The following is a 12,057-nucleotide window of genomic DNA, read 5'->3' on the forward strand; positions in this document are numbered from 1 at the left end:
TAGGAAAGAACAGTATGACGTATGGGTACGAAAATAAGTGCCGTTTATGACTTGTGTATACAGTTTAACATGACTTATTAAACGGTCATGGTCGTATAACCTGCCCAAATGATTGAAAAAATTAAGTTCAGCTATTAGATTGCGACTGACATAGACAATGCCGTGCCAGGATTCGGACCTGGGTTGTCGCGGCCACAACACGAAGTACTAACCACTTTACGAGCTCTGCTAACGCGCTGGACTGATGATTACGCGACATGGGCATTATAAGAGTCTTATCAATGACTCAAGTGTGTCAATGGACCTTAACGGTCACAGAATGTGTGATAACACACGTGTCAGCATTGGTCAGAGATGGCATATAACTTATTTGTAGGTTTTCTAGTGTTCCAGTTCAGGTAGACGGTCATGCGATCAACTCTGGTGAATAGAGCTGGTTGCTAGGAACTTCAGGGAACCTACTATTTGGTGGCTGCATTTACCACATAGCATTCCTATCAGTCTGTGTTTTGACAATGGCCTAGATGTTTGGCATCGTCAGGCAATTCTCACGTATGAGAAGATCATCTGTGATTAAAGTAAATGAAGTTGATCAAACCGATGAACATAATAAATGGTGATAAATTGGCTATTGTTAAACATTGGATCATTCTTTTAATATTGTGTCAAGTCATAAGGCAAGAAGGCCTGAGGAAAATTATATATAAGAGTGTTCCATATAAGTTGTAAGACACTGATCGAACTGACAGCCGGCACATAAAACTATGGAGATGTGGAGTCTTGTTATCATTTGATATCCAATGGTATAGTGTAAACCATAATTCATTAGTGTTTCTGTCCCTGGTGATATACATGTACGGGCTTTATTCATTATTCCCATAAGGTCAGCTAGGTCCACAATAGTCATTCTCTTTATATCAGTTATTCAAACATAGAAATCAATTAGTTAAATGTTAATTTGTACGTAGTAATTCGTATATTTGAATACTTTGCATAAAGTGATAATTCAGATTTACTTTTTAAATACAGCAGCTGTCAAAATATAACGATTTTGCGCATTGGCTCTGTTTTGGGACCAAACGGTATCAATATGATAGCCACTTGTAAAAAAATAAGTTTTCCGCTTAGCATGGGCAATATTTTAAAAAAAAAGACGTAAGATTAAAATACTTACAGCCTTTTGAAAAGTTGTATCGATGGCTTTATGCTTGACCAAGGAACAAAAAGTGACGTCACAAGTCACGTGGGTTTACAACACTGATAATTGACAGTGAATGCTGATCAATACAAATCGGGGAAATCTTAAATACGAGTATACTAAAAATGTAATAATATCATGAATTCTAGTATAAAATTGCACTTATGTCACTAATTTAATGCAGTGTGAATTTCAAATGCAGACTAGCTTTGTCTAATGTGACAAAAATTGTCGAAACCAATTACATTACCACTTGTAAAGAGATCGTAATATATGATCATAATTAATGAGTCACCGTAGGTTTCATAGAACCAGAAAATCGTTGACTTTTTAAGGAAGTTATCTACTTCGGCATCACATGTCCAAGGATCTGGAGGTATATAAAAAAGGATGATTGACCTCGTAGGAAAAACTCTATTGAAATGTTATCATTCGCTTATGGCAAATGAGAAACTGATTTCCTTGCAATATTGTGATAGTGCCATGTTCTCTTTCACGTGTCTTTCTTACACTATATTTATTGATATGAAAGGGGACCGAACTCATCTGATAAGTATAAAATATTTATCAATTATATCAAAGCAGCAGATATTCCTTGAGGATATTTCATTGACAAGATATAGTGCTATATTGTTGTGTTATTTTATTGACAAAGACATGTCTTTTAAGCATCGTCATTTCATAGTTTATACGAAAAAACACATGTCTAAGTATATAGTATGAATCGTCACATTTGTATACACTGATACATATATGTACATTCAGGTAACTGGTAACATGTCTTGAAACATGTAAGTATGATTGAAGATGACAGAGATTACAGATCATTTGTTCGGCTTCCTACCTCCAACACTGGAATACGCAAGTATAAACTTTCCGGTGTGTGCGTTTGGGTAGAAATGGTTGTGCAGACATATTATATTTCTATGGACTTTTTGTGCTCATTTATGTTATGTTGGCAGAATCAAAGCAATCAATTGAACGGTTATATTCAGATTTTCTTGCACTTCTTAAACGTCTTTGAATACTTTGACAGCTGTTGTTACCAGGCAATACTTATAGTTATGATTTGGATACAAAACTGATTTACTCTTCTAGAGTTGCTGAAACAATACTCCGGGGACTTTAGTAATCGTGATTTCCTGTACATAATGTGTAAGCTATTGATAATGGGATAGTAAGTGCACTTACAAGGAGAAATATCCCAGGTGCCTGGTGTTATGATTGTTAATTTAGCTGCTAATTAACCTCTTTGTATCAGTTTGTAGGAACGGATAAACAATAAAAACGGATGGAAGAAACGGAAAAACAGGTATGTATGTATGTATGTATGTATGTATGTATGTATGTATGTATGTATGTATGTATTATTATTATTATTATTATTATTATTATTATTATTATTATTACTTACAATTCATTATAGATAGAAATGTTACATATACATTCAACCTTCCATATAGTTTATTTCACTTTAAGCAAATGTGTGTTACTATTCGTTACAATCATAATAGAAGTGAGAAGTAATAAAAACAAATCATTATTTGCTAAAATAAGTTGGTGAATTGTCCACTGCATTATTGCTATAGGTGAGTTATTATTTGTATTTCCTATAAGGGTTCTTGGATATTTCGGATTCAAAACGTTCAGTTATTTGATAGTAGGGTTGTTTTGTTTTGTAAAAAAAGGGATGCCACAGGCTCACAAGGCTTGTTAAAAAACGACAACAAAACCTGATCGCATTATCTTAGACGAAAATTGAAATCTAATTATGATTGCTTACACGAAGTGAAATCTTTTGATTTTAAGGTTATATATATGTGTCATCCCCTGTAGTTTCATTGTATCATTATTGTTTAAAACTAACTTCATCCCCAATATCATGTTGTTAACAAATAAGACAAATGAGACAAATTGGAACATGTACAGCGGGAATGCTATTAAGCTAATGTTAGGTATTTCTCACAATGAGATTTTTCACGCTGAATCACAGAAGAGAGACATGTTATGCTTGTCTGCTGTGCTTTGATCAATATCATCCAAACTGTGCCTTACACCAAAATCATAACACTAACACTACTGTCCATTTCCAAACTGGAACATTTTGTAAGGGAGATATTTATAGCTCTATGAACGCAGTACTAGAGAGATCTGACCAGTTTCAAGAAATGTTCTTATCGACTGTTCATATTCTGTTGTTTTTTATTTACATTGGTTTTTCGATGAAGCGCCAATTATTGCTGAAGTGAAACATTGTTGTTCTGTGCTGGTATTTGGAATATGATTATAACTGGGTTAATGCAACTTTCGGTTGTCATTATATATAAGGGATTCAATGTGACTCACTAGGGCTTCTATCTATTTAGACTGGAGTTTAAAGGATTCAATGCTTTATTTACGAATGTAATAAGACACTAAACGCTTTACTGTGAAATTGTTTGTTGAGAAAAAATGGACGCCATTAGGTCGTGAAGCTGATTAAGAGTATCATCTTCAAATTATGCCGGGAATATTTGTAGACGACCGCTTTCCGCGAAATTAATTCTAACAATGAATAAGAGCTCCAAATAAAAGAAATAAAGCATAAAATTATCGGAGAGGGATTAAAGGTACGAGAGTTAACTCCCTTATTATTAGGATCTTAAAGTTAAAAGCGCAAATAAAACAAGTTAATAATAAAACAAAAAATGTTACATGAAAGGCCACAGGATGTGTTTGTAAAGGTTGTCTGCACTTTGTTAAACTTTTACATTCTCCGTCTGTAACATAGCCCATTTGTTTCCATACTGGATTAACGCATTAGAATATCCACGAATCGTTTGATGCAGACGATATATCCAAGATATGATAGATTACTTGGCAATGTATTCACAATCATTAGTCTGCACAGTTAATGTAGTTTTACGCAAATGGCGCCAGTTACTTGTAAAATTACCGCGATTCAGGATCTATACCGGACATAGTGGCGTGTATTATATACTAAGTATATTGCACTTTTGTACTTAAAAAGGTGTTTAGTTGGATCCTAAAAGAGCTCATGCAACGCGAGTGTACATACAATACATTTAATGAAAACCGTTCTTCACTCATATTAGCACTGGATCTTTTTCTGTCTGTGTAAAACAGTAGACTTAGAGTTAGGGGGTTAATTACTGTTCCAACTGGGAAAACCGAGAGAGGTGATGGACAATTCAAACGGGTTCATATTAGGTACCCAATGACGAATATTCTTCAGGATAGTAAATCTTTTGATATGGCTAGTGAAAATCTGGATACACTCAAGGACAATAACCGTCCGCGTGGTTATGTTCCAGGTAGGTTTTCCGTAGTTGAAGTGTATGCTAAATTTAAACGCTATGTTTCGTTTGTAATTTAATATGTATTTCCATATTAAAATTTTCGCTCGATAAATATAATTTTGTTTCATCTAATATATAATGAATCACTATTGAATAAATAAAAATAGTATTATTATGTTTAAATAATTTAGCAAAAACACTTGACATATAAAGTGTGCATGTGTTGTACTTCTTGCTCCGCCCGTTTAATTTATGGGTTACACAAGTGCCCTTTTGTTTTAGCAACATGTACTCTGTTAAAATACGTGTCATATTTCTCTATAATACAATTGCACAGCCAGGTGTACAACACAAGCATTCATTATATGTCACAAGTGATAACTATTATGAATTCAAATCATCGTTACTTTGTCATACTTTATTTGAATGCATGAGTGTAAGTTCATAAAGATAATGATTGCGTGATCATGAAATTGGCCATTAAACCGGGTTTATGTTTAAACTTTTTGCTACTGTGCTTGTTTCTGTAGATTTTCGCATACATAATAAGCAGCGCTTTTCTTGACTTATGGTGTTGCTAGATTGTATTTATCTTATAATTAAAGATGGAATATTATTATTAGTTGACATATTTATGTAATATAAACACTGGAATAATAGTATAACTCGCTGTTAGGAAACCAAAAACATCGGAATTATAATGCAGTCATGTAGGTATACGGTTGTCAAAGGTATGTACAGTATTTAATTTCTACACCTCGCTGTATATAAAATCGTAATGAACTGGTCCTGATTCACACTGGAATTTGTTATATTCAAGATATATTTCAGATTGATTGTTTGACTCAGGATTTGTATTGTGGCATTGACAGTGCTCTGTGATAACGTAGTTAAGTGATAAAGAGAACAGGTGTATTAGAATATACTTTACGATGATGACAGGCATAACAAACATGTTTAAGTTTTGTCAATAATACCGTGCTCGACAAATGGCTCTAACACGTTTAAGAGGTCAAACAAACTTAACTACCTCCTCACTACTTGCTTCTCAGAGACTGAATTTCCAATTGAGAAATAAAGTTAAAAGATATTCATGGTCTGCAGAGCCAGGGTATCACTGCTCTTTATGCCGACTGTTTTCTTAGACTTCACATTTCGAAGGATTTGCTGGGATATCATTATGCGGACTGACTTCTCAAGTGAGAAACTCCGTTTCAATAATAATATCCATTTATAGCTGTAAGTTGCTGGTTTCCAGACTGTGATGGAATAAAGGCATAATCTGTGTCAAGTGTCTTCCTGCCGTTATATTTATTGATGTATTTTGTTTTCTTCCAAATTCTACTGCATTACCTCGTCAGAAATGGAAAGTATTCCATTGGCAAAACATACTGTTATTTTGTAATGTTATTTCATTGCAAAAGAAATATCTCTGTAGCATTAATTTATTTGCAACGTTTACTTTTGTTACACTATTATATTGACGCAATTGTGCAAGTGCATGTTTATTTGAAACATAATGTCATTGATAATTGTAAAAACATGCCTGTTTGGTAATTGGATTCACAGATATAGTTATTGAAGATGGCAGATATACCAGAAATGATATTGCCTTCATGCCTATTACATTGCAAAACATGCGTTGAACTGATGTTGTCCGGCTTAATTTGCGTGCAAATCAGTAGAAATGCATGGGTAAAAAAGTTGTATTTCTTTTGACTTTGTTTACTCACATATTTGTGGCATAATGTGTATCCATCAATTAGTTTAATCTTTTTGTTTATTCCACTATATTCTGTACAACTGATTAACTATTCTAGCTTTGTGTTAAGCTATGATGGCTATGATCACCTTGAATTCCTGGTAATAATGGAAGCTATCAATAACTGAAAAATGTGGTGCACTTACTCCACTTAGTGGTCTAAATACTGCACTTACCTGGTGATCTGATTGTGAATAAGGATGCTAATTGATCTACAGGTAATTCAGGTACTTTTTCTTGGCATAGAATGGATCAACAATGATAATGAAAGGAAGCAACAGAAGAGCAAGTAGTTGCCTTACTTTTATTATTATGATAACGATTATCATTATTATGATTAATATTAGCATCATAAGAACTATTATTATTGATTATGATTAGTATTAATATTATACTACTACTACTACTACTACTACTACTACTACTACTACTACTACTACTAATAATAATAATAATAATAATAATAATAATAATAATAATAAGATATGATACATAATTTGAATAATAATATTAATTATTATTATTATTAATATCATTATTATAAGTAGTAGAATTGTTATTATTATTATTATAATTATTATTATTAGTAGTAGTAATAGTAGTAGTAGTAGTAGTAGTAGTAGTAGTAGCACACGAAAGTCGTTGTGCCGTTGTGTATTTTCTCATCATCGAGGGTAAAAAGATACAACAGCAATACAAAAGACATTCAATGACTTGAATCTGACATAAGAGAATTAACGTGTTATGCTAAAACACAATTTTAACATTTAAAACAGACATGTATTAAACGTTAGGAACCAGAATGAACTAATGTCGAACCCCAGTCTACGCATTCGTTGTTTGTTTATTTATATTATCATTTTTTGTAAAATACTAAATGTGATAGGCACTTCGTGATTAACAAATAAAATAAACAAAGTTAACCAATAATATGACATCAAACGGATACTAAAACTTAATAACAAGTGTTTCTACTTATTGAAATCAGGGTGGCATTGTTATTGATGACACATGCGTTATCGTTTAAGCAATACCATACTCTTTGCAAGTGAGACAAGCAATACACATACATATATAGCGCGAATGTTATTAAGCTAATGTAATGTGTTTCTCGCAATATTGTTATATTGCTGAATTACAGCGGAGAGATATGTTCTTGGTTTCTGCTGTGCTTTAATCAATATCGCCCAAACTGTAGATTACACTGAAAGCACTCACATTTATCTATATTTCAAACTGGAGCATTTTGTGAGGGCGATATTGAGCAGCTCTGCGAATGCTTTTTGAAGAGAGTTCTGAACGAGTGTAAGAAAAGTTCCTTTGGACTTTACATTTTTTATTTTTATATTTAGCGTATAAACAGTTCTAGTAGTAAAATTGTGTTTCGTTCTCGATTTCGGAATATAAATTTAAATATAGCTCAGTCAATGCACACTCTATTGGTTATCATGTAGGATAATAAGGATAAAATAAGGCTACTAAATAAAAACATCTGGAGTTTAAGGGATCTCGTTAATATACTGCATTACAGTTTTTAAGTATATAACAATTCATTCAACGCTTATCTGTATGAAATAATTTCCGTTTGATTATAGTTGAAAAGTAAAATAGCCGTTACTTCTTGGAACTATTTTTGATTAATATATGCTCATATGATTAAAGTTAATGAGCAAACATACACATATCACTTTGAAAGCCAAATAGTGTGTTAATGAATGCTTACTGCTTTCGCTCTTTTGTTGTTTCGTTTTCTAAATGGTTTAACGAATTGGGTTATCCGAACAGCTGATATATCTTTGAGAAGATAGGTTACTTGGCAATGTTTCACAATATTTATCTGCACAGTAGCTTTACGCAATTTGTGCCAGTTATTTTAAGGAATTTCCTTGATTCAGGATCTTTATGGGATACTGTGACATTTATTTTTTCGTTTTCTATTCGTGGATGTAGTTATTTTTAAAAGATTGTGTTTATGCAATAAATTATAAGCTCTGGATTATTTTACAATCTGTGTAGAACAGCTACATAGGATCAGAGCGTTACTTAGTATTCGAACTAGAAAACACCGAAAGAGGCGCTGGACAATTCAAACGTGTATATGTAATGTGCCCAAATAATGACAACGCATCGGGATAACCAAGCTATTGAAATGGCAGAGGAAAATGGCGAAACATTCAAGGACAATAACTCTCCACCTGGTTATGTCACAGGTACGTTTTCAGTAATTGCCTTTAATTTGCCTACTAAGTTTAAACACTATGCTTTGTTTGTATTTTTGTTTTAAATTATTGCATGAACAGGTAGTTGTTGTTATGATCGTTACAAATTGATGTAATCATTATATTAATAACACTTTATATTGTAATATAAATGTACATATGAAAATTATTTGCATCCCTTGAGGCAGATCAAGTGCTTTTAATATATAAGTGTGCGTGTAGGCGCGCGTAATTTTATTTAGAGCAACATACCTATGCTATGGTAAAGTGAACCTTTACCGTTCTGAGAACTGTGTTTCTCTTCGAACAGAGGATATTGGTTATCAAGTTATTCTAGTGTACCTCTTATTCGACCAGTATCCTTCTTGTTAGGCAGCTATGCCACAATGTGTAATTGTTTCAGGCTAAATTTCCTCTGGTTAATTCTGTGTAACCCGTGTAAAATCATTTCTCGCCGTGTTAAGTGAATTGAAATAAATTTAGGCTAATTTATCTTGATAAACCCTCGAAATTATTTAGCCTTTGTACGCTTAATCATTTATAATTTGATTGCTTTATATTGAACGGAAACTAGAGATCAATTTACTACAGCGTCCATTTAGTGTACTTAAGTGTAAGGTAATTGGATTGGTTCACGTGGATGGATTTTACCTCCATAACTACATTTCAATCCCAAGTAACACGTTAAACACCTTCTGGTCCATCACTAAGTTGTCGGGAGTTGTTAGTTAAAGGCATGTGAAAATTCAGTGATGCTTATTTTGTCAAATAGGACCATTTTTCCTAACACTTGACAGGACTTGTTCTCATTAGGATGTTTAACTAACATAAGTATTAAGTGAACGTCTGAAAGACCAATGTACCTTCAGGGGCGTACCTAAGCATACTCAAGTAGGCCCAAGCGTGCAATTATTTTTGGCTCTCTCAAAAGTGCTTACATATCAAAATCGGCTCATGAATGTGTATTTTAAAAGCATGCAACGTTTTGCAAATAACAGTATATTGTAATTTCACTGCACTTTGGCGTCCAGACTGCTCAAAAATGATTATTTTATCACTGTTTTCTTCTAGAAAGGCCAACCTCAAATAATATGCTGAGACAAACTAAAGGGCGATCAGTATATGTCGAAGGCTCACTCAAGTAAATGGACTACTATTTATGTTACTGTAAAGAATCTCAACTAGTTATGAACTTTTATAAACCGCCAAGCAAATGTTTGATAATAAAAAATGATCATGGGCTTTCTACTCCATTGATGTAAACATGTGTGCTGGTATGTGTGGAAATGAAATAAAATTGTTTTCTGTTCAAAATGCCCCTGACCTTAAGTATGTGGTAAGGCAAGTGGACATCGTGTCCTCATAATTGACGGGTCTTCATCTTTTCAGAGCAATTTTTTATAAGACGTATTTCCTCTTTTTAGTGAAACATATGTTTTATCAGTCTAGTGTAGCTTATCAAGAACTAATTTTTATAATATGCTTTCTGGTGGTTTATAGAGAATAATCAGCGATAGAAAACGGTGCAAATATAAATTGGATATTAATATTGTAGACGTTTCATATCGTAAATGTCAAAAATATCAGAATTGTTATCCCTATATTTTATGCAAGAATTATTTTTGCTGCTTGTCCGTTTACCAAATGTAAATCATTACTAATAATTACTCTACTTGCACTAATCTAGAAGACATATTAGGCAGTATTTGCATATGAATGGCTCCTTGAAAACACATCCCATTTCCGTTAATATTTAGTTTTATCTGACTGGGAGAATGTAAAGAACAAAGAGCCACAGTTTTAACAACCCTAAGGTCTTCATCAAGATGTGCTAACTGTATTTATACAAATATTAAACACATTTAAAATACCATTAGTCCACGAAGTGTGTGCAAACATCGTAACAACCAAAAAGGTGTTTCCCGATGAAAAAGAAAGAACAGGTATTGAGTTTCAGATCTGTATTTTATATCGTATGTACTTGTCCATGGAATGTTGAGAGTTTGGGATGTATGTTTGATTTCTCCAGGGACAGTTCGGATGAAATACTTTTGTGAGCAACAAAGATGGATCTTTTGAAGATTGTACGTCAGTCTTACATGCATTACATTGTATTTATTATGAGCATTTGTTGTACAAAGCTTGCAGAACTGGTTGAAACAAATCTACGAGACATAGTTTGATTGCAATTGCGATCCTGCTTTCATTATTAACTTAGAGAATGCGATGTCTTTTTATGTTTTAAATGAAAATTATTCAGGAGCATTGCCTGTTTCGACAATTCATCTGCTTTTCGCCTACATTAAGTTATACCCATGGATTCCTTTCAGCATAGCGGAGCTGGTATTAATAATACAATGGTAACTAACGGGACAAACCTAGTAGCTAAACAACTTGGCGATAACCTCATTACAAGCACAAGGTCAAGGCCAAACATACATAAAAAGGGAGACACAGAAAGTATAAAGCAACACAAATATACCAAAAACAAAGAATCACATGCAGAGCACACATGCATCGATATATATTTTAAGCAAATGCTTGGGTTAATTTATTTAGGATTTATTCACAGTAGTCGTCTATCAACTGTCTGTATGACATTTCCATAATGATTCACACGGATTATTAACTATTGTCCTACAACACATTAGCATCATTGATTGTCTTCTACAAACAAACAAGCACGCTCTTCCCTAAAACTGTGTTATTTTGAACTAAGCCAACAACTGACCAAAGTTGTATTGTCTATCATCCAAGATGGCCATTATATTATCTGTCTTCATGGCTTCTGGGTTTGTCACTGTACTACACTGTAGAACACACTGTGGCAGTAAGCGGACCTTATAACACCTTCGAAATTCTTTATCATTAAGTCTCTTAATTTAACTTTCTGCAATTTAATTGCCTAAAAATGTACAGGTTGTATTCTAATGTATGCTATGGCTAACCCTTATGCCTCCAAACAGACACATCGTTCAAATTTTCTGCTACTGGGCTTGTCCCTAAAGTTTTTATTGTCTTGTTTTTATATTGAACGGACACTGAGACTCAATAGCTGTATATTTAGTGTCATCAGTTATAAAAAAAACATTGATTCAAATATATATTTTGAAATCTTATAATACTACCGAACCTTATACCCAATACGCCATGTCTTGCAAAGTCTATATTGCTAACGTCGTTATAATGTATAACGGCATTACAGGGGCAAAATGTTGAATGTTAAGAAAGCTAACAATGTGTGTACAACAAAAATACAAAAATAAAGCAACAAAATTTGATGATAAGTAAATGGTATTTAAAAAAATCGTTGTCAGAATTCTAATGTAGTTTTTTTTAAGTTCAGCGTGTTAACTCAGATGCACTAGAATACAACCTATATGATAAGCCATTGCAATTGCAGACAGGTAAGCAGGTAATAACTAAGTACTATGCCTAATCATTAAAATATTTTAACTTTCGCGGTTGTTTAAAGGTCCAACTACTGTCAATCACCAGAAACACACTCCCTGCGTCATTGACAATATGTCAGTCAATGAGGCTGTTTTCCACGTCAACAACATCAACAACAACAACAAC

Source organism: Mya arenaria, chromosome 17 (assembly GCF_026914265.1).
Source record: "Mya arenaria isolate MELC-2E11 chromosome 17, ASM2691426v1".
NCBI lineage: Eukaryota > Metazoa > Mollusca > Bivalvia > Myida > Myidae > Mya > Mya arenaria.